The sequence below is a fragment of the Lagopus leucura genome, unplaced genomic scaffold (genome assembly GCF_019238085.1).
Source record: "Lagopus leucura isolate 7727_CA_CO unplaced genomic scaffold, USGS_WTPT01 Super-Scaffold_100012, whole genome shotgun sequence".
Taxonomy (NCBI): domain Eukaryota; kingdom Metazoa; phylum Chordata; class Aves; order Galliformes; family Phasianidae; genus Lagopus; species Lagopus leucura.
In genome coordinates this window covers 17,238,941-17,263,319 of record NW_024962267.1, presented here as the reverse complement: position 1 = coordinate 17,263,319, position 24,379 = coordinate 17,238,941, and the positions used below count along the sequence as shown (strand labels likewise).

General features: G+C 44.6%; 1 protein-coding gene across 1 annotated transcript in view; it reads right to left on the bottom strand.

Moving 5' to 3' along the window:
- Positions 1-24,379, bottom strand: part of CPS1 (carbamoyl-phosphate synthase 1) — a 234,065-nt gene that overhangs the window by 36,378 nt on the left and 173,308 nt on the right. The window contains exon 47 of the transcript XR_006179623.1: positions 778-853. The gene's annotated coding sequence lies outside the window, so the exon portion shown is untranslated. The remainder of the gene's footprint in view (positions 1-777; positions 854-24,379) is intronic.

Below are 24,379 nucleotides of genomic sequence, written 5' to 3'. Positions count from 1 at the left end.
GCACGAATGCAGAGATGTAGCTGCAAAGCTGCAAGGACTCACCTGAAGAAAAGCTCCAGCTGAGGTCACAGACAATATCCCAGACTGCAGCATCTCCCACTTTTAGTGTCTGCTTCTCAGCCTTTACCTCTCACAAAATCCTCTCCTGCTAACTATCTGACTATCACACTTGTTTTTCACGCTTGTCTTTAGCATCCTCTGTGAGCACTGCTGTGTTACAGGTACTGCATGTTCCTTTTTTTGCAGGAACCGCATCAGCCCCAGATGGATGCAGCATCACTCAGATTCTGCAGTCTGGAACCAGCAAAAAAGGCTTTGGACCAGAGTCTCCCACTCGCAACTTCCTCCAAAGCCATGCTTCCAGCACACCCTGCAGCTCTGACCCCGAGGGCAGCAGCCCTTACAGGTAACTCTGGTCCATCCCAGCCCACGCTATCTCATTTTCCATCCCCTTAACATCTGAGCTAGCAGGATCTGAAGCTCAGCTTAGCATTAAGTACTTCAAATCCACTGAATAGGAAAGAAATCCTCTGGCACTTTAATCAGCAGATCTCTCTGGTACATAGAGACTAGAGTCAACAGCTTTCAGGCTCAGAGCACGATATTGCACACTGAGGCCCCAGTATCAATTTAGACCTCCAGGAGTTGTCACAGACCCCACAGTTTCTATGTTTGTTCCCAACATTCTGAATGCTTCTACTTCAGAAAATCTTGACTGCACTTTTCAGCCTCCATAGGAATAACGTCCGACTCAGGTAACCCTTAAACTTCACTCACCTCCAAATCTTTCCCACAAGATGCTGTTCAGTTGTTGACCTCCATTTTATCAGTGATGTTCCTCCTCAATTCGCAACTGCAAGGAGGAACAAAAATCAGAGAAGATTACATTAAAAACACATACAAACAATACACTGAGCCAAGATTTTCTACTGAGTCAGCTCTAAGGTCAAGAAACCAATAAATGTTTTGCTCTATCTGTACTACACTGAGTCCTTCTGCACGTTACGCTGAGATAGTTGCTCCCTTCTCTTTTATCTCTGTATAATGCTAAAATTATATTCTCCTGCTTTTTTTATCCCGTAAATACAGATTATTTGCTTTTGCAACAGTGTTAATGTCACAACAAAGAAACAGAACACAAGGTTAGTGATCTCCATGACAAATGAAAGCTCCAGCGATGCTTCCCTTCTCAAACCCCACTTGTTTCCTCCATTTGCACTCCTCAACAGCAACAGTTGCTCCCTAAGGGACTGCCAAACTGTTTACTATGCTTGTTAAATAACACTCGTGCTCTTATTTAACTTTTTTTAAACAATGGAGTTGGCATTCATAAAAGGTCTGGAAGCTAAAGTGGTCTCATAAGCTCACTTTGCTGAGGAAAGCGTAAGTGCTTATAACCCAGTACGTGCTGTAGCAGTAATCTCCACAGACTGCCCTTCTGCCATGAACTTTTAAAGGGTACCATCCACATATATTTCAAAATGTGACCACTGATTCTAAATACTGCTTTGGAGGCAACACATCTTAAACACTGCACAGTAAGGTTTGTCTTCTTGTTTTCTTAAGTTTTTATATATGCGACGGAAAACATTTCAAGAATTGCTTTTTATAGCACTTTTAAACTGAATTCATTAATTAGAGTAGAAATGGAAATTAACATACAGAACAATAGAAGCTTTAACAAACTCAAACTCCCTTTTTGTAGTCACCAAACAACATAGATCCCTCTCAAAGGGGCAACTGCCTGAAATCCATAGCTCCACGTGTACAACTGCACAGTTTCTTGGGCTTCCTCCTCTTCCTCTCTTTCCCTTACCATCAATCATTTTTGCCATTTCTTCCCTTTTTAGAACGCTAGCCATAAATACCTGAAAACCATGAAATTAACAGGTTTTGGTGTCAAGTTTGTTCACTAGAGACACCACTGCTCTTCAAGACATTCCAAAACAACCATCATGTATATCGTGGTCCAGGAGAGGCTACCGTCAGGCCTTGGCCAGGCCAATGGGGGATGCAGGTCAGGTGCCTACAGTAGCAAAGGACACAGGCCAGTGTAGGGGGTGCCCCAGCAGTGCCAGCTCTGCCCAGCCCTTCACTATGTTCTCCAAAGAGGAGTAGAGTTCATCTTCATGGGCATGGGTGGGAGGCAGTGGGAAATTATGCTTTCATTTGACTAAGAAAATGCAATCTGTTAGGAGCCTAGAGATCTTAAAGGCCTTTTGAGAAGAGGTGTTTCTTTTTTTTTTTTTAAGAGGCATCTTGTAAAACAGATAATTGGCTGTTATTAAAATTATATCTCCTGACCTGAAAAGGACTCAAAATCTGATTGACTACCAGAAAAGTTACTTCCATGTTGCAGGAGCAACACTGCCTACCTGCAGAGGGAACCATCTCTCTTCTAAACAACAGGACAGGCGCAACGAAGAGGGCACAGATCTTGTATGATCTCCTTTCCCTGATGGCCAACAGAGGCTCAGAGCAAGCTGCATGACCACTCCCTTCCAGGACTGGATCACACAGAGATGTTTTCTGGTGGCAGAAAGCTGCTCTCCAGCTAATGGAGCCTACTGCTGCTACCATCTGATTTTCATAAAGATTGGTCTCTAGGCTTTAGTGCAACTAGAGCCAAATGGCACAGCAGAAATGAGGGAGATGCAAGTATTGAACTGCATGAGACTGAGAAAAGCTAGGGGTAAAGGGAAGAGAGCTCCACTAAGCCTGAGGCACTGCTGATTTGAGAGGTCTGACAGAACCTGGACATCAATTACCCTGGGTGAAAAGCATTGTACAGACTTCAGAAATTTTTATCTACCCCAGCACTACATAAAAAATAACCATAAACGCATCTTTATTAATGCCCTCTGCTTGGTGGTTAGGTAGCAGCCCCCAAACCATAAACTTTGCCACTCTCCATCAATACAGCAGAGAACTGGATTGTGCCCTCAGCTGCAGCAAGCCAACACACTCCACTAGGGCCAGGTATCCTCACAGAAGCTAAAAATGCTAGGGATGGAGGAGGGCTGAGCAAGACAGCCCTCGTATATGTCATATGTTGGGAGATTTAAGTACTAGAGGAAATAGACATGCTATAAGTTTCTGGAAGCAGGGTGAGGGTGGGTGCTGAACAACACACAAGAAATTCAAATCTTCACCCATGTTCAGGAAGACGAGACATCCTGTGAAATGATAAATCCTACACTACAGTTACAGACAGCTGTTTTCTCTCCATCCTTGCGTTGCTCTATTTCACAGGAAACATGCAAAGGAAAAAAAAGGGTGAATGAAACTGCAGTTTGATCATATTAACGTAGAACACCACAAAAAGTCGTTAATGGGCAAGATCGGAAGGTGACAGAATGGTCTGAAGGTCAAATTCCTGCCACCACCTGCCATCAGAGACTAGAAATAGGACATAATTTTTTCGATGTGATGTCAAACGTTGGCTTTTCCCACCTCAAACATCGAACAGGCACAGTGTTCAGTTTGCTTGATCCCTATCTAGAAGCTGACGTTCAGAAGTATTTACATCACTTCAGTTTATTATCAAAGACCTTGTTTCTACTGCCTCTTTTGTAGGGTCACCCAAGTTTAAGAAAAATCAAATATTCCTCCTTCCTTTGTTTCACACATCAGCCCTAATATGGATCAAAGAATAAACAGTGGGGAACAATGAATTCTTCCTGCTAGCAGGGAATTGGCATCACAGTTCATAAAAACATGGACAGAAGCAGTTAGTGGAAGCATACTAATGCCAGATAATGACTTCATTTTTTTCCATTTAGGGAAAAAAGAAAAATCAAACTATCAAAACTCAAAATGACAAAATAGCAGAGAAAAATACTGATCTTCCAGTTTTGAAAGATGCTGCTGCTGGAAAAGACAATGCCAATACACAAAGCAAAGTGAGATTCTCCTCAGGTTGGACTGTGATGCTTACAAATCTCATCACACCCTCCCAACATTTCTCGTCCCTCTCAGGCCAGGCTGCACAGTCCACGACCTCCGGAGCTCTTGCCAGGAGACTCCAGACACCAAGAGACTTAATTCAGTGATCACACAGCTCTCACCCACAAGCAAGCTTTAGCTCATGAAAGCTGAATAGAGGTCACTCAATTCCTCACCTGCTAGCTGCATTTGAGCCAGCCTCTTAATACGTCTCCTAGCACTGTTTCTTCAGCTAAGCACAGCCAGGTCCTTATGCTTTACCTCTTGAGCACAATGCAGAGGTTCAGTTTCACTGGAATATCTCTTGAATGCACGAAGAAACCACTGTGACCTGCCACCAGAGACTACAGCTGCTCAAGGAGCACATCAGATCCAACTTGCAACAACACTATGGATCATGAAGTGAATAAGGAATGATTTCAAGTAGTCAGACATTTTCTTCAATATTTTCAGTCTCCAGAACACCAAAAGAAAGCAACAAAGTACATTTCGTAAATCATGTATTTCGGGACATGAGCTCTAAGTCCACAGTGCTTTTCTTGCTGGTGCCATAAGAGTTCACATGTAATGCCTATACTAACAAAAAAAGAATGTTGGAATAACGTTGATCACTCATTTATATTATTGCCATTTATAATGTAAGTCACATCTGGTATTGACAAGGGTGAAGTAAACAGCTTTGATTTAAGAAAAGCCTCAAATAAGTGCTTGGATCTCACTTTAGGATTCAGACTGGCTCTGTAACGCAGGCCCACCAAGCAACTTCTACTCAAATCCATCCACTGCATACAGCATGTGACTCAGCTTCATGGAGTCGCTGGGTCCTAGGAGTAACGTTAAGGCTCCCTCAAAATACAAGGGCACATAAGAACACATGGAAGAAGCGATGGGGAAGATGTAAATTGACTTTCCTACAAAAGCACAACAGAATTAGAGCAAGGACTTTCTATGCGGAAAGCAGCAAAAAGAACTGGCGAATGCCCTACTTTTTCTATCCCAAAAGGGCCACAAGAGAGGGAGGGGGGAGCAGAGAGCATTAAACCAGAGTAGCACTGCAGCGGGATTCCCTGTGGCTGAGCAGCAGAGTGGCTATGAGAAGGACATCTGAGAAGTCCCTTGTATGAGCAGTGACAAAAAAGTCCTTTACAGGTGATTGGAAGAGAGACCTCTCTTCTGAAGGACACAGGAACAGCTGTGTTTAATAGGAACACAGAAAAGGGTGCTATTAGAAAGTGTAAGATATGCATAATCAACAACAACAAAATCAATAATGAGGTTACTCCAGTTACCACAGCCTCAAGGCTATCGTTACTTCAGTACACGGAATTTACCAAGATTATTTCACTGATATAGTACTTGATCAGTGATTCAATTACTACACACAAGCCTACATCAAACAGCTACTCATTCAGAAGACATCTTTGGCATACCTCCCAAAACTGAACCTTCATGCATCTTTCATATGGCCAATATAATTAAATTTATGTGTACACGTAGCAGAACAAGCACTTTAAGTAATAGGACATAATCCTAACAGCAGCTTTTTTTTTTTTTTTTTTTTTAAAGAAGGGGGAAAAAAAAAAAGGACTTTATGATAGAAAAAGGAAGCATGGAATGCAAAGAGGAAAACACAGGCATGAGAATATACCAAGCACTAATGGTAATGAAGAATAAATCCAAGGCCTGCAACAGAGCATGGATATCCTCCCCCTGCACTACTCTAAGTTTTTATGTCCAACCTACATCTGTGAGAATCCCATCCCATACGGTCCCTGCATGAGCACCAAGATGCAGAATGAAGGCTCCAGTTACAGCTTCCTTCTTCTAACCATCAGTCCAGTGCATCTCAACATCTGTCTCTTCTTTCTGTACAGAGTTAGATTCTGGCAAGGACATCAGATTCCCATCCAGCTGTAGCAAGCTGTGATCTATTGGACACGTTTTATTTTAACCACATCACATTTAGGCATTTAGAACTGAATGGCAATGTCCTCCTCCAAATTCCTCTCAGCCAAATCATACAACCTTTAACACCAGCTCTTAGTCCACCCATCTGTGGACCTGAAACTTTCATTCGATGACCTAAAGCGTGACTTTCTCTGTAGGCTTCATTTTCTTTTTTTCCCCACCCCCAGTAAGGCAAAGGATGAGCAGAGATTTAACAATAACGAACATACACATGTAACACTCATAAAAACCCCTGATTTTAAAGGGCACACTTGATAAAAATGGTTACAGAGCTCATAAATTTTACCACCTACTACACATTTGCAGATTAACATACATCAAAAGCAGCCAGTCCACCACATAGATGAAACAGTTACATATGCATGCCTCCATTAAGCAGATGACTTCTTCATTAATGTCTGTGACTATGGGAGATACCGACCCTTGTTTCTCAGTAATTACATGCACTAAAGGCAGTCTGGGAGGTGAAGCACCAAGAGCATCTTTCCCTCTGCCTGATTTTTGGAAATCCCTTCGCTAAACACACTGGGCGACAGGACTGAGTTCCAAGGTCTGAGAACCTGCAGCCACATGCATGTGGATGCCCTGGCTGTCCTGCTCCTTGTCATGAGAGCTCACAAAGGCTCCCACCAGCCTTGTTTGCCTGCTAAACCAGGACTAAACAGAACAAATCAAAATCAATAGTTACACCAGGACTTCCAAACTATTTATTTAATTCCACCAGCTTGTAGTAATCTGCCTAAGAGCTACTGCTAGTCTAAGACTATGTGGTTATTGAAGGAACAGACTAGATGCATTCTCCTTTCTCATTACATTTTGCAGGGGTCTTTGAGAATATTAGATGTAGCGCTTTGGAGTCGCTCTTCATCATATGCCTGTGCAATGTTCTCCTCCAGGCAAGTCTGCTGTGAGCTGTAAAGGCAACAGTGCAAGGCTTTGAAATGCCAGGACCACAAAGCACCGCTGTGACTCGAAACAAACACTGATGGAGCCTGCACACACCAGCCCCTCCACAGCTAAGTAAAAGAAGTGCTGCAGAGAAAGCTCCTGCAAGGAAATTTTCTTCCTTACAAAGGAACTTCCTTCCTTCACAAAGTTGTTCTGTAGCTTTAACCACGAAGGCTGCCCCTCCAAAGCCTCCTGAAGTGCTACTGAACATTCTGCTAGCCATACCAAAATCTGACTACTGAGCTTGCTAGCCAAGGTATCTGACAGCATTGACTCCTGTCAGGTAACAGCAAGACAGCATCTCTGGTCAGAACGTTGAAGCACTCCTCCTTAGTGCTCTCCTACACTCTCCAGGCAAAATGCTTAGTGAGTCCCTACACTAAAGAAGTGGGGAAGATATTGCTGAGAAGAACAGAGTCCAGATTGCCATTGCCTCAGAACTTTTAGTAAGGAAAGCAAGTAAAATAAACCCTTCTTGAATCTCTATTGCTCATCTGTAGAATGGTATGATGATTTCTTAATAAATACAATCCTGTCAGCTATTCCTGGTCACCTCTTGAGCCTTCCTATTCTGCAATGGGGACCCCTTAGAGATTAACACAGGCTACCCACACAGCATTTACAGGTCTAGAACGAGTTGTTGGACAACTACTGCAAAACTTATTTCGCCTTATATTCAGCCTTTTCTATTAAAAACCTGGCCTTCAGGGCATTTTTGTCTCCAGCTTTTCAAGTGCAGAGTTTTCTCTCACGTTGCTATTCTAGGTATTACAAAGACAATAATCAGTTCATTAGTAGGGCTCACAAAAATAAGCCCCAAAGTCACCTTTGCTTTCTACTTTGCAAGGGTGTGGTTTCAACTGTGCATACCTTACCTCCAAAAGAGCTCAGAGATGTCATAGGAAATGCAGCAGATGGAACTGTGCAGTGGTTAGGACCTGCACCTTCTTTCACTTTCCCAGGGAAAAAGCTAAGTTAGTAACCCAAACTCTCAGAGCATTGCAGGCAAAATGATTATCAAATCGAAGAGATAAGAGTAACCTAATTCTAAGTTAGGAAGTGAATACTACCTTTAAACCTTCTAGTATTGTAAGTAACCAATTACAAGCCCACCAGGCTCTACAGCCCAGTGAACAGAGCCCTGACGGGAGGTGATCTGAAGCAGCTGTCTCTGCCCTTACACTTGCTGCCTGTGCAGCTTGTGGTTACCTCAGTGTAGGCCCTGCCTCTTATTGTACATCTGTGTACAGCCTTGTATCAATGGGCAGGGATCTCAGCTAACGATGCACGCACCCAGCAAACTGTGCTGCATCCCACCATACCCTTCAGCACAGGCAAGAAAAACCTTCTGAAAACCACGAGTGATCTGACATCATCTCAGTATCCCTATTTTTCATTGGAGAACCACTTCAGAAGAAGAAAGCAAGTTCAGGAAACGCAATGCACTTCAATGTGACAAATCAGACATTTGAGCCCATCTCTCAACAGGCACCCAAAAAGCAGACAAACCTAATGCTACTCATCAGAAGAGTCAGGCCAAAGGCTTCCTTCCCCAACCCTCTTCTTCAGCAAGGGATGAGAAAACAAAACTCTGAAGTCAGGAGAAAATAAATATCCCGACCATATTCACCTCCATCCTCAAGCAAACAACTTCTTCAAGCTCTAGCTTCACCATACAGAAACACGAATGCAAGCTGAAGGAGCATGCCCTCTATCCTCACCCCATTTGGTACTCGCTGTGGAGCACATCTGCCCTGAAGTTTTCACAGAGCTGAGCTGTAAAAAAAAAAACCAAAAAACAGAAGCGATGAAAATCACCCTCAAGATGGATGCAAAGGGCTAGTAAGGTGTGTTATTTGTGTTTCACTGGGACTTTTGTACTGTAGTATCCCAACCTGGCCTGCAGCATGCTAACACTTTTTTAGGGTAGTGCCACTGCTGTACCAGCAGCAAATAACCATTTGATGGTTTCTTGGTTAACAAAACCAACACTGATGGCTTACCAAACTCGTCATCTTCTGCTGGGCCTTGCATCTTTGTATCATGTCTCATGCTGGGACCCAGGGCTTCTGTTGCATCCTGGAACAGTAAGGGGAGAAGTCTCCTAAGCGCCTGCACCAGCAAAATGCAGAGTCAGCCTTGGGCAGTAGGCTGCAGAGAAATAGTCATGCCAACTGCAAGACAGGCGCTCGGCTGCCTTGCTTGCTGACCCTTCTAGTAAGTCAGGTTTTACAACTGGTACTATTAGCTACAGAGCACTGAACATATGCTTCAAGCACCATACTGAGACCCCCTGTGCTCTGCAATCACTGCTGTTTTGATAGTGCAAACGTCAGCAGCTAGATGCCAGCTAGGTAATGGTTTGCACATGATGCTCAGTTGTTGCTATGACAGGACTGTCTGAGCCTGTTAACTGGGTGGTTATGCTCCCTGCGACATAAATATGCTTCAGCAAAGCCTTACAGCAAGAAGAGATTGCTCTAGAAGATACTGAGCAAAACGTCCCACCCTACCATAATGCTCTGTCTGGCCACCACTCCCAAAGCAGTTACTCCTCCACTAAAGGAGCAAAAAAGGTATTATCTTACTCCCTGCAGGGTACACACGGGGTACAGCAGCTCAGGGGTTGCGAGGCCAGAGGCTTTAAAAGTATCTGGAGGCCTTAGGACTTGACACCTCCAGCTCTTGCCAAGCAGTAATTGCTCCCACGATGAGACAACAGCAAAACGGGGCAGTAACTCAACAACAGCCTCACACACCAAGCTGGCAGGCAGTGTATTTACCACCAAAGGCAAGGAAGCCAGACAATAAAAGCAACTACAGCTCAAAAGAAAATCTCCTTCCTAAACACAGAAGACTTATTTAGAGACGAGCAGGAACTTAGAGTTTTTCTCTGGGTTGGCTTCAACACCACAGAGCATGTTTGCAGACATGTTACCTAACGATCACTTACAAACAGCTTCCCAGGGCACCCCATTGCAATGCAGAGCAGCACCCACAAAGCCATTCTGCTGCTGCAGCTGTGCTCCTGGGCTGAGCCCACTGCCACATTAGCAGTCCCTTGCATGCCAAGATTTGCATAAAAGGAGCAGTTATCAGCAATTATGGCTTGCCAAGGCAAAATTCTTCAAGGCCGCTTTACAACCGGCGACAGATGCAGCATTCCCAAGTTTCAGCTATAATTTATTCTTAGACTGGGCAGAAACATACAGAAAACACGCTGCGTTTTGCAAAGCTGCTCATTTAGGCATCTGAAAAATAATTTTAAGAAAGGAGGAGGGAAGATGAATATGGACCAAAGGAATGAATAAACTGCAGGCACGGAGCCAGAATTCAGAACTCAAAAAGAGTGACAAACAGATATTAATCTGCTTCCTGAACAGGTCAGCTTCTACCTTCTGTTCACACCAAGTGACACTGGTACCCCATGTTTCCCAGCTTCAAGGCTCCATCACAGGTGGCAGACCCCAGCTGTCCTGCCAGCATAAGACCAAATACCAAGGAGGGAAGGCAAGTAGGCTGTAGCCAAAAGAAAACTCACTCTCCCCTAGGACACGGGGAAGCATTTCTTGCCCAAAGCAAAGTCCTGTTCCTGATCTGCAGCAGATCCTCTACAGTCCCAATGCCCCTACAGTTTGCATATTCCAGCTTTTGGGAGCTTTTCCAGATGCACAAGTGGTGCTGCCGCTGCTCAGGCCAAACTGATCCACAGCAACCAGCCTGCTAGGAGACAGCAGCCAGGAGCCCAGGGCAGCAATTAGCACACTCATCACACCTCGGGGCACAAAGTGCTTACAAGCCACAGCGCAAGTGTATCGAAGCAAACTTTCTAACACATCTTCAATGTTAACAAGCAAATCAGTAACAAACAGAAGCAAGAAGACAGGATCTGGACACTTTCCTGATGTCTTTAAAATTTAAGCATGATGTGTTCAAGACCTTCTCTGGAGAATCAGAAACCATTCTGATCTGATACTACCAAATGGTAAGCGAGAAGGGTTCAGTGGTTTCTGCAGGCTTTGGACATCTATAATTCAAAACCCACTGCATATTTCAAATTGTTTTCCTATTTGATACAGCACAAGAGAACTCTTCTGAGACAAAAATGCTGTTCTGGCGCTATGAGTGACTGACCCTTTCCCAGGCCAAGCTATTTCAGAAAGGAGCTTCTGCACCAGAGACGCTTCGCTGAAAAGCGACCCATCGTAACTGCGCATGAGCACAGGGTCACAGTAGCCATCGTTATTAGTACTGCAACATCACATGCTCAGGGGTCACAGAACACCAGCACTGAAGTCTAGTTTTCCTCACACCCATCCATTCTGCATTTGAACTATGAAAACACATGGAAGATGCACAAACGCAAACCGCTGGGGCAATAAAGGTGTCCCTCAGGGCAGAGAGCTGCAGCAATTTCAGATGCTGATCTACTGCTGTAGTCCTGACACAAGGGGTTGCCTAGTGGGAGCAAACCCTGTACCTGCCAGTCTTTCCCAACTTATATCAAGGGATAGCATATATTCCATTATAGGCAATAGGGCGACACAAGAACACAGAATATAACACAGAAATTCAGTCTTCCCAGACACTAGCAGCAGTCGTGTACTCTTAAAAGTAGGCAAGCTCATAGAGGCAGCAAGGAAAGAAGCAATGATAGACCCTCCTCCTTGCCCCACAGGAATCTCTCAGCACACACTCGAACCCAGCACAGCCCAGGCTACACCACCACCCAAGGAACTGCCCAGCACCCATTGTTGGTTTTTTTTTTCCATTTTCCTGCTGCCTTTCTCCCCTCATAAAGAAGGGACAAGTCCTTAACAGGTTTCCCGAGGCTCTGATCCCCTCTCACAAGTTCAACCCCCGGATAGAACCACAAAGGATTAGCCTGTCCCTGGAAGTGGGAAGCAGAGATCCTGGGAACAAACAGCAGGACCGTGAGCTCACCTCCAACGCACTTTTCTCCACGGCTCTGCACCCTCCTCTCACAGCACAGTAAGATCACACCAGAATAAAACTGGTTCTTTCCTGCCTCTATATATTCCCTTCCTGTGAGCTGAGACCACATGTTCATTAAGTGGGATCAGGCACACCTGATGAGGCCATCAGAGTCCTCCTCCTGTGATTTAGCCACCTGGAGCACTCCAAGACATGTCTGCTCAAATCCCACGTCCCCTTCCACCCCACATTAATAATACCTTCTTCTATTTTTTGCTAAGACAATAAATACATCATTAAGTTACCTGGAAGCATAGCCACTTGCTAGGAAGGGGGAGGAATGATACAGTGGTTCGGCAATGTTTTCATATGTATATAAACACACAAGTGCACCATTTTAAGTGATGTAGATGGAAGATGCCTGGCTTGCTACACTGCAGAACTGCTGCAAACTGCTTTAGCCCATGGGAAGATGAGGACAGGCTGCAGTGTCAGTGCTTACAGAACTGTATGTGCAAAGAGTTTCACAGCAGAAATGCTCTTTAGCTTCCCTAAAATAAAGCCCTTTTTCTTTTGCAAAACAGCATGGCCAGGACTCACACCTTGCAGCTGGGATAGCTTGTAACATGGGGGCTGTTTATTCTTCTTTGTTCTGTAAAACACCCTCCACACTGAGTATGTGCACACCTGCAGCCCAGAGCTGGGATAAGGGCTGCCTGCTGCAATGGGTGCAACAGACCAGAACTTCAGATGCATGAAGGGCTCGGAGAGAGTTACACAAATCTACTTTCTTACCCTTTTTTTCCCAGGAGAAAAATCCTTCCTCAAGCAAGCTCATTGTGAGAACACATGCCTGACAACACACATAATCTCTGATGTCACATGCTGACGTTCCTGTGCAAATCATGAAGCAGCTCCCAAATCTCACATCTAATGCCAGTGCCTGCTGTTGCTGAACAATTCAGCCTTCTGTCAGCTGCAGTCTCTGCTCCAGCCACAGAACGGCTCACATTCAGCACAGCAAAACCACTGCTTACAAAGCTGCACTCTTTAGTAGTAGCCTCTTCACGTTTCCTTCAGCAAACAAATGTGAGTGGCATGCAGAGAAAAGAGATGCTCAGGATTCACACAACCCAGCTCCCAGGCAGGCACAAGGGGCAGGTTTCTCAGGAAGCTTCTCCAAGTCTACAAGAAAACAACACGCACCCTCCTTCTACCACGGCACAGGCACATCCCAAGGCAAAAACCTCCCCCTTATAAATGAGAGTCACCTGGGATGGGGCCCAAACAATTACCTGAGCTACACTGATGTTCTCCCTCCCACCCCAGCTGATCTCTCTTTAGGTAGGTGAGCTTGCAAGGGCTGCTGGCTTCTCTCAGCCACAGGAGGCACTAATTAACGTTAACCCCAAACTGCACCAACAGGGAGCTCCTTTGGTCTAGGTTGTTTGTGCACCCCAATAACTGGCCGATGGCAGGGAGTTGAGCAGCAGTGAGTACATGCTTGGACGCACGTGAGGAAAAGCTGCTGTTGGTGTTATGTGCAGAACGAGTAAAAGGAAACCATCAAGCTGAGCTCTTTCCCTGTGGAATAACAGGTCCCTGAAATTCAGATGCGTGAACTATCCTCTTTTACCACGATCTATTCTTCTTACATCTTTGTATTCTCTAAGTTGCAAGTTAATGGGACGAGATGCCACTACATGTCACGGTATTTGAAAATAATGTTGGCAGATTTAATCCCATGAGCTTTCTTCATTTTAAGGAAAAAGTAGCTTCAGTTATAATCCAGGAAAACCAAGCAGGCATAGGAGAAACCGATCAATAGTTTACTGGTCCCATCCAAGCAGGCTCAATTCATTTATCTATCACACTGCATTTACTTGACAACACACGGTAAATGAAGAGCTGCAGATGCCCTCTCTGGGCTGGAAACCAATGAAGCTTCTCAGGTAAGTGCTTGTCCAGTAGTGATCTCAAGTCTTGCTCCAAGGATGCTGGTGGTGTGCCTACACCCAACTGACTGCAAGGACACCTTTGGCAGAGGGGAGACAACTGACATCTTTCTTTTCTAATGCAGCAGGACAGTTAATTGATCACAAGGGTTTATTAGGCTCCAACTCTGAAAATAGCCATCTTTGTGACTCAGAGATGCCTGGTGCTTAATGGTGCTGCTTAAAGGGACGGGCCATTAATCCTCAGGGTGTGACTTCCTTTGCATCCTCAGACATTTCTGAATCAGGTATTCTAAGTTTTCAAAGCAAACTGGCAGAGCTGCTTCAGTCAACGCTAAGCTTCAGGACAGCACTGCAGATCCCTAATAGGTTAACCCTTTGGGACCATTACTTCCCATGCTATCTCTACTAGCAGCAGTTTCCCACCATACTTGGTGTCTGCAACGGCCTTCCAAGACTAAGCAAACAATGTTATTTTACATCAGCCACATTTCAAACTACACAGCAAGTGTTCTTCTTCCAGTTATGAAAAATAACCCCCCAACCCAAGTCTCAGTGCACACACATGTACTTCAGTTCTCTGGAATAATTTCACATCTTATGAGTCATATACAGTCATCCCTTATGAGTCAACCCTATTGTTCCTAAGCATCATTCTCGTTCTTCTCCATTAGCTATAAAAAGAGAAGAAAGACAGGGCACTTGGAACTTATCTTTAAGCACATGTGCTCAGGCAGGTATTGTGAACCTGTGGTATGCCCAGACGCCCCTCTGCAAACAACCAGCAAAAACTGTCTCCGAGTAAGAAAAGCTCTCCAGCACAGGTCTGAAATGCTCCCCTACATGCATTGTGAAGTATATATATATGTTTTATTTTCATGTCAATTACACCACTCTCTGATTGATTTCCTGCATGTGAATGACGAGATAGCTCCAACCGAGCGCTTCTCTGTGTCATGCATCTTGCCCCCTTTACATGTGAGCTACCTGTCAGGTTACAGTGGCAGCTCCATTTGTTTGGGATTCTGTCGGACAGAACAAGAGCAAACGCCCTGAGCAGCAGAGACCACTGGTGGCCTTCCTGCAGCCAGGGTGATCCGACCATCCTTTACAGCACTCTGATCTGCAGAAAGCTGTTCACCACATGCATCTCCATCCCCTCTAATCTAAGTGGAATAACTCCTGCCATTTATGCTCCTCGTATCAAAATACCACGCAACCTTTCCAGGAACCACTTCTGCAGTTTGCGCTCAAAATAATGCTACGTGACCTTTGCAGACAGACTTTATCAAAAAGCCCTCGCCACTCATGCACTTAGTCATTAGGGCTGTAAAGAAGCTGATTATAATTTATATGCTGAGAAGGTCTCTTTGCATCACCTCAGCATACTAAAGTGACTGTTACGGTTTCACCTAGCAGGTAAGATGAAATGTAGGCCAGGCCATTTAAGAGATGATCCTTCTGCAGGAATAACTACGCTAGCAAAACAGGCACAAAGGTAAAAGAGAGGGATTTGGCCTTTCTAGTGGCTCAAATTTCGTTTTCATTATGTAAGTTTAATAGCAAGTTCTCCTTTCTCTCCTTCTTACAGCACGTTGCACAGATTATTTTTATTTTTCTAAGCATCCTGCTTTTGCCTGTATTAAATCCCACTCTCCTTTCCTTGGCCCAGAAGAGTTATTAGGCTGCAAAATCAGTTTTATGAATAAGTGTGACTTTGCCTATGCTGCAGAGCTGACCTCGGGGCAAAAAGGAAATGTGGTACGATCTGCTGGGAACTATGCAAATTTATGAAGCGGTGAGCAGTGAGGAAGTATCTGAAATACAAAGGCGATGAAAGCGTGAAAGCCTTTGTTTGGTCATTTTTTATTGAATGCACCATTTAAAACGTGACCTCCTGGTGTTAAGTTCATAGTGCACTGCCCGGATTTACAGACACCCCACATGACAGGTGCCATATGGCTTTGAAAGTCCTGGCTTGCCACAGGTCCCTCACCACTAGCGCTGTGGCTTTTTATTACCTGAACAGTTCATGCGTGTGGCCCCCAGTGAGCTCGCTACGAACCTATGTTAATACAACATCTGCAATTTGCATCCTTTTTATTTCCAGGTTGGGATTTCTGCGAGACACATCCATCATTTGTGCATGACGGATGAGCGTGTCACCGTCCCCAGTTGCTGCCTGATCCTCCCTGGGTATCCCAGTGCCTCTCTCCATCACGGTCCCTCCTGAGCCCTGCTGCTGCCACAGTGGGACTGGCTAACACAAGGACTAACACCACCATGTTCTGCTAAGGGCACGGGGCTCAGGGTATTGACAGCCAGGGCTTTGCATGCACCAAGTTCCCAATGGCCTGGCAAGCAGCGCCATACGCTGCACTCATTAGTGACTGTGCTGAGCAGCAAGGGGGACTGACACTTCCAATTTGCTTTACCTTCTGCAGCAAGAGCAACTGTGCCTCTTCACAGGACACAGCCTAAAGCACTCAACTGAAGAAGCGTGAGTAAATGGCACAATCAAACTGCAAGTCCCCCACTGCTCCCGCTCAGCCCCACACACCACCTGAGCCCAGCTGGCGTTGTCACCCTGCGACGTGAGGCCAGCTGCCCTTTATGCTCAGCGCTGGCTGGAAGGCCCTACCATCAGCTGAGCTCCTGCCATGTGCAATGTGTGCCATGCCTGAGCATCCTCAAACTGTCAGGGACGGGGATGCAATTCTCTGAAAGGTCACATTCTGCGAAAGAACGTGGAAGCGGCGTCTGGCGTAGTGCTCTTGACATAAATGTTCCTTTGCAGAAAGCAGAGATGATTATGCCCTTGTAAATGACAAACCTCATTAAGAGGAACAACCTCCCTGCCTTTAACCTCGCCTCTCCATACCCAACGTGCCTCTCCTTAACCTCAAAGCCCTGGCAGTGACTAGAATATTTAGACAAAACATGGCTGAAAAGGGAATGCTTTTCTTTCCTTTTGGCTTTTCTGACAATTAGCAGAGCTGAAAGCCAGGGCATTTAAACAGTATAGATGAACTTGGGGATTAGTTGGTTGTTTCTTCCTGAATGAACACGAAAACATATCAGAGGGCTGAACTTTGATGCTGCACTATGACATTGTCATATCTCTTCGTAGCTTTATTTTGTATCTTTTCCTACTCTCCACTGATTTTAACCCTCTCAAAAGGGCAGAGGAGGAGAGGGAAAGGAAAGAAATGAATGTATGCTATTTTTTTGATGCTTTTAATCAGTGATTTTTTGTGCTCCTTTCCTAATGCTAGGCAGACTGCTCCAAAAACATCGTGTTTTCAGAATAAAACACACACCATTTTCTCCATTACATCCCCTAGCCTACTAAAGAGATTCTGGGCGCTGACAGCCCAGATGCCTCCTTCAGAACTGGGAACACTGGCTAACACACCGTGCCTTCAGAACTAGGAAAAACAAGAAATTGGCAAAAATAAGACAGAAGGCATCAGCGGGCTTCAGGTGAGTTTGGTTGTGTTTTAAGACAGTGTTTGAATGACGTTTCCATCTTTTATGTGCGTGTAGCTCACGGTATACCACCTTCACTTGTGTCGAAGACAGAAGGAGAGGATGGTTTTTATGTGGTCAAGATGATCCAAATCTATTGCTGGTCTCCGACAGGTGTTTCCGCATGGGACTTCCAACTAACGAACTCGTTTCATTACATCTCAGCTCTCAGCCAGCGTGATCTGAATACAGCACAACCTCTCTCTGCTCCTCATCTGCCACATCTATTTGTGATACAATTCCTCAAGATAGGAACCGCTGCATCCCGCATGCGCTTGTATTGTATCAAGAAGAACCAGAATCAACACTCACAGTGGGAGGCTTTGAATCCCTGCTAGAAACAATATTGACAGCTTTCCAGCTCCCACGTTTTGCATTTCTATACTCCTTAATTCCTTGTGATGCTCTCAACTTAAACATGACACTCAGACCGTGCCTAGTCCCAGCTTAGATCGGATGCTGCTCCCTGCCAGGCTCTTGGTTTGTGACATTTGGACTCTGACAACAAAGCAAGGCATGCAGCTGTGCGTCTGTACACACACACACCCTACTATACATTTTTATCAGCGTTCAGCAGAGGATCGTTTGGTTTTGCACTCCTTATTGACAAACAATTAACACCTAAGTTCATTTTGTAGACGAACGGATTTTGTATTCATTCTGTTGACAGAATGACTGGAAACCACGGAGGAAATGCTATTTGACAGTCCTAGCACATACTGGATTCAGTGGAGAAAATGCGTGCTGCTAACTGTCCAATCAGTTATGCAGACAAAATGAATTTCATCATAATTCTGTCAACAAAATGCTAACTTGCTTAAATTATTCTCTCAACAAAATAAATTAACTTAAAATCCTTTTGTCCACAAAACAGATTTAAGTGTTTAGCAAAGTCTTGTAAATACTACAGTCTGTTAGCTTAGCGTGTGCAATTCAAACATGTGGCTTAGCCGAGTCAGCGGTTCCTGGCTTATCAGGCAGGGATGGTCTTGATTCTTCCAGCTTTTCTCTCCTGTGGGAAGCCAAACCAACCAGACGATCAGTCAGTCAGCATGCGATGTATCAGCATGCAAACCAGGACCTTGCGAGAGAATATTTTTCCATATTTTTATTCAATCAGTAGGGATTGACAAGGAGGAATCTTATGTAAGTCTAGCAAGCCTAAATGACTCGATCCGTTCCTCAGAAGAGGACAAGCTTCATCCTTAGGTCAGAAGTTTGACGTGGAGTTTCCATGACAAAGATAAAATGGCACTTTAATGAGGGACTAGATGCCTTGGTAGATTTCATATAAAGAACGTGAAAATGCAATTAATCTGCTTGTAGACACTATGCATCTACAGTCCATTATACCTATCGAAAATCTCCTTCTTCGTTTTCCATGCTGCTCCAAATTCAAGTGTAAATGTACACGTTCGTACCTTGCTTGGAAATACCAGAATGTAAGGCAGACAAAATTGGAAACAATCTGAGCACAGGTATTGCTATAGGGAGCAAAGTGCACCAAACTCTGCCTAAGCCAGCCTAAGCACAACAGGCACTGCACCAGAGCCAACAGCAACTGCTGGCCCCTGAATTCATGGCTACATGAGCAAGGATATGCCTGTGTGCCTTCATTGTGCCAGCCAGTGCATTCACACGGTCCCTCTCCCACTCTACACATACATACATGACCCCTCCAGCTTGCAAGAAAGTCAGGAGCAACACACCCTGCAGCAGCATCCAAAACGTTCACGCACCTTTAGCCTCATCTCCACAAAGCAAAACTCCCTAAGATGAGATAAGGCTGTTAAGCAGGTTCTTAAGGAGCCCCAGCACTGTGTTGTACCAAGCACTGCCTGCCCTGTAGATCTGCTGCATTTTAATAATAAAGGAATATAGAAACAGTCATGCCTGTATCTTTAGTAACATCAGTCAAGGAGTTTGGCAGGCCACTGGAAAAATGAAACTCTTCAATCTGCTTTTACCATATTCTTCACTGGTATAAACAGGTTTTTTTGTCATCTTTTAGGAGGCTATTGTGGTTACAATGGAGTTAATTTCCAGGTGTGTGGAAAGTGTACAGTAACACGAGAAAAATACCATATTAATATTTAATATAACACTTTTTATGTGCATGAAAAGAATAAAAACCATTCAAATGCAAATGCGGCCTGCAAGGATGGATAAAGTTTTCTGTTTTTCCAGTAGTGTCTTCATTTTGCTAGAGACTGACTTAGGCTTGAGTGAACTAAGGGCACTTGTGTGTGTGCACTTCCAGCCACAGAGAAGCCTGCTTCTGGCCAGAGTCCTTTTCAGTATTTGAGACACTGCAGCAGTACCTTGTGATGGCACTCACTGAAATACAGTGGGTTTATGAATCCCTTTGGAACCATAGGTTGTAGCCCCAAAGGCATGCAGCGTGCTGCAGCGTCTACTCTACCTTATGAGACTTTCACAGAGCAGCCAAAATTGTGGGATTGCTCCCTACAGCTCTTAGGGGCAATGATTTATTTTCTGTGACATGCTCTGCGTTTACCAACCATAACAAAATGACCCAGCTTGGGATCGTCAATTAAATTTCTACGTGCCAGATCCTTCTGAAGTGCTCCTTCTGAATTTTTGTGGATCTGAGTCTCTAAATGTCACGGTGCTCTTCTGACATCTCCAGCATAACAGAATACATTTTGCCAACTAAATTTCAGGTACAGCATAGTAGTAACCGATCAGGGAAGCTTTTCAATGGCACACAAATACTTGCAAATAACACAAGAATCAGACTCGCTAGAAGTTTCCCTGGCAAAGAGAAGCAGAGGTTTGGGGAGAGGCAATCAGTTTTAACTGGTGTCACTCCCACCCATTATGGAATCGCTCTTGATGTACCCCATCTTATGGAGCATAGTATCAGCCAAGGCCATGCCACTGAATCTATGGAAACGTTTTTCAACCTACTTCAGATAGCTTTCCTCTTTTGTACTGGCTTTGCCATAGCACGTGTCACTACCTTGTCTTCCAAATTGAGTCCAGATGGAATAAAGCGTTAAAGTGGAAAAAATAACTCTGCAGTGAAGGCTAGGCATCACGATAGCTGAGTTCAACACCTGAATACTGCACATACATTTAAAGTTACTTCGAGCGTGTTGCATCACCAGGACCTTACCAGCTCATGACAGATTTCAGTTTCTCTCAAACACTGCTCCCTCAAGGGTGCTAGGGCAGTTTCTTCCTTCTGCTGTTCACAGCCTGCATTATGTCAGACCCTTTTCTCCTTTGGGCTTTACTACAGGTACAAACAATACCTAAGACTGTGTACTGGAAACAGCCTTTAAGTCGAGTTGCTGAAGGAGCACAAAGGCAGCCAGATGGTCAAGGAGCTTGGCTTGCCTTCTCCTGCACTGAGACTTGGGCAATGCTCCATGCCCACACCTAAAGCAAACAGTTGCATGAGGCAAAACCATGTCTGCAAGGTGAGATGCACAACAGCAGTAGCTCAGAAGATGATCAAGAATGAGGAAAGCAAGCACAGAGGGAAGGAGAAAGCCGTGAGGCATGCGGTTCATTTGTTCTTAAACTTGGATATCTCGAACTCTTCAGCACCTTAACTTGGGAATTCCCTTTTGTGAAGGAGAACTTAGGAGGACATAAATAAATGGAAATTTATATGGAAATAAACATCCAAATATACATGAGGAAGGGAGAGGAGGGAACGGAGTGATTCATTATTATGGCTTACATATCATTACGCATTCATAAATTCCAAGGCAATATATTTTTCTTCATTGCTTGGATAATAAATCATCATTCGATTACAAAAGGGGAGTACCTGGATGGAACAGCAGCCTTTCTGAAAAATACTCCTGGCAGATGAATGACAGGAAAATTTATGGAGAATTCAGCTGCTTGACTGTCCTGCCTCCAGGAGCGCGGGCTGTGCCAATAACTAAACCTTTCCTGACAATTCACACAGCAGACACTGTCCTTGATGGAGTGAGGTTTTTAGACCTCCCTTGGCTTGATTTTCATTATCCCTCCTTTGGCAGCCTGCACAACGTCTATTAGCAGTGCAAAAGGGTTAGGAAAGAGCCATCCAAGTTGCTACCGAGCCTGTGCTAGCAGGCCTGTCTCTAGGATCTGTGAAAAATGTACAGCTGCATTCTCTACTTAGCTGGACTTGTCCCATCAATCAGAGAGATCCTTCAAGGGTCACTGGTATTCGTAAGAGCAAAGAGTTTTCAAGAACACAAAAAAGACCATCCAGTATACCGATTGCCTGCCTTTTTCTAGTTTATCTTCATTTCATTTCCCAGTCTTCTTTTTCCAGACCAACCCTTAATTTCCTTCCCCTTTTATAAACAAAGCTATTTGGCTCTTTATTTCAGCAGGTGCCTTCGAGTCATTCTTCATTTTTCTCCCATTACAGTCACAGCAAAGGGCAAGTCTGCCAAACAGCTGAAAGCCCGGCCACCCAGGCAAACCATCCCGAGAGGAGCTGGGCAGCTGAAGCAAAATGCATGGCAGAAAGCTGCCATGTGTGCAACTGATCCTTGCTGCAGTGAGGGCAGGCAACTGGGAGTCAAGCCCACGGCCATTCGTACTGCACTGCTCCTGAAAGGAACCCAGATCCCACCAGGTCTGCGGTCCCAGATTGTCAAAGGGTAATTCACCCAGTGCAGAGCTCAAAGCTTCTGGTGGAGGGGCACCACTGAACCACCGGGGTGGGCACAACTCCTTCAAAAGAAGCAAGCTTTGGAAACGTAGGCTTTTATCTGGGGAATTGCCTCTGATGTGTTTGAGGACCCTGCACTGGGCTTTGCATTTTTGCAGTGACTCAGAAAAGGCCTTTTTCTCCGAAAGGGCCAACTAAGACTGTGAAGGGAATGGGTCTGAACATATGGGCTGAGATCCCCGGCAGCTGAGATTAGACGCCTACCTCTGAAGGAGGAACGCACAGCCTCCCTTCACAGGCGGCAGGGAGAAGCAGTGCAGCCCACCTCCCAAAGCAGGCATCTGAGGCAGATCAGATGAATCACGCTCTAGAAATGCCTGTTTCTTAGCAGTGATTATACAGAAAGTCTGGATGAGTAGCTCATCTGCTGCCATCTGAAGTAGAAAGGCTTGGCTGCATTACTTGGAAAGCAAAAAAAGCAGGCTTTATTTCCTGCTGGTTTCCCATTTCGGGTGGCACTCCAAAGCTACAAAGTGAACAAAGGCAGAGCAGCATCCTGACTCTGTGCCTGGGAGGAGGTTTGTTTCCTGCTCTCAGAACCCAGGTTTAAAGGGCTGCACAAGGCATAATGCTGTGAAAAATCAAACTCAAGAGCCTCCTTCCAAATTGCATTCCTACTGGGCTCCAGCCAGCGCTATCCATCCAAAACATTGAAGACTCCCTAGGGCACCCTACAGAAAGGAATTCGAGATGTTTTCCAGGGAAACCGTCCAAGAATACCAATAGTTGTAAAACACAGTTTGTCATTTATTAAGCGGGAGACATTTTGGCAGTTAATGCAATGCAGCAACTCCATCACTAACACGAGCACAAAGCCCTGATGGGTCACATTAGTCTTGGAAAAATCTCAGTCTTCCAGTCGTGCTGCCATATGGAGAGATGTTCCCCAGGGCCCATTTTACTTAGGAAAACTCTTGCAGTTTGTCCCCAAAGTTTAACAGCCACAATTACACTGAGACATCAGAGAAGTACAGATTTATGGCAGCTGAAAATCTCATATCAAAACCCTCTTCACCGAGGGCACATTTGATGTTCATGAATTCCCTGGACCCTTTGCACCAGTGAGACCAGCAGCACGGGAAGAACAGAGACTTAGCATTTACCACTCTACTGTGTACAGTCTTTAAAATGTGTGCTCCCTGGGTGCCAAACTACCACATCAGACAGCGTTTTATATCTACTTTGGCCTTCCTGCAATTGCATATAGCTCAAGGATATATATTCCCCTGCCCTCTTCTGTGGAATAAACAAACCTTTTATACATCTCTCCATCACCGTATCATTTGGGAGGATTAGGATGCGAGCGCGTTTCACACCTGATGCAGAAAAGTATCTGTTTTGAGTTTTCACCCAGCCATGATCTGTCAGCAGATAGAAATCTCATCCCCGAAGCCCCGGGGCCTCTGCTAAACACGGTAATGTAGCAGATTTTATTAGCAGTTTCAGAAAGGTAATCTAACACTAGATTAGCATTAAATGGTCCAGCAAAGTAGATACATGAAGGTATCTGTAATATCCTCCAGTGCCCTTGATAGAAAGAATATCTGTATTTTAGGCAAATAAACAGTAGTTTAGTTAGATGCTTTGAGGCACTGATTTGCTTTGTATACAAACTACTGAGTGATGAATGTCTCGGTGAGCTCTTCTCCTCATCAAAACTAAAACAACTTGAAATATCACATAACTTGCTAATTGATGACTAGATAAAGCTAAATTGTAAAACGATCGCAGTGCTTTGGTCTCTTGCTGAATACATGGATTCCCTGATATGAGAAATGTGATCAGGAAATAATCTGCTACTAAGAAGGCAATCCAAATCCCCTTTGGGGAACAGGCTGCATGAATGCAGCAGTGAGGATGATATATTAGCATTTCAAGAAGAGCCTGAAATCAGTGCGGAGAATGCCACTGAGGAATAGCTAAAATTGCTTTATCTTTATCTGTTAATATTTCTGGGAAAAGATTGCAATATTGGGAAACTGCAGATAGACCGACCACCTCACGTATATTGAATTGGATCTGCAACTGTGTCGGACCTATTCAGAGCCTAGAGGATGTAATATTCCCCAATTTAAAGTAGGAACCTGGGTCTGGGATAGATCTCCCTTATGAATGCTACTGGTAAGTTTGGGGTGAGGACAGACAGTAACATCAGTATTTTTGGAAGCAAACAGTATGATGGAGTGACCCAACCGACACTCTTTACAGAGGCATGATTTTCTAAAGAGGGAACTTCCATCACTTCCCTAACATCTCTTTCAGGAACTGAACACTCTCAGTAACTTTGCCAAAAACTGCCTAATGTCTTTTTTCTTTTTCTTAGACGTGCCCTGCAGATCCTTCTTATGGCAGCTCAAGTTTCCTCCATGAAAATAGAGAAATAGTTAATCAACCT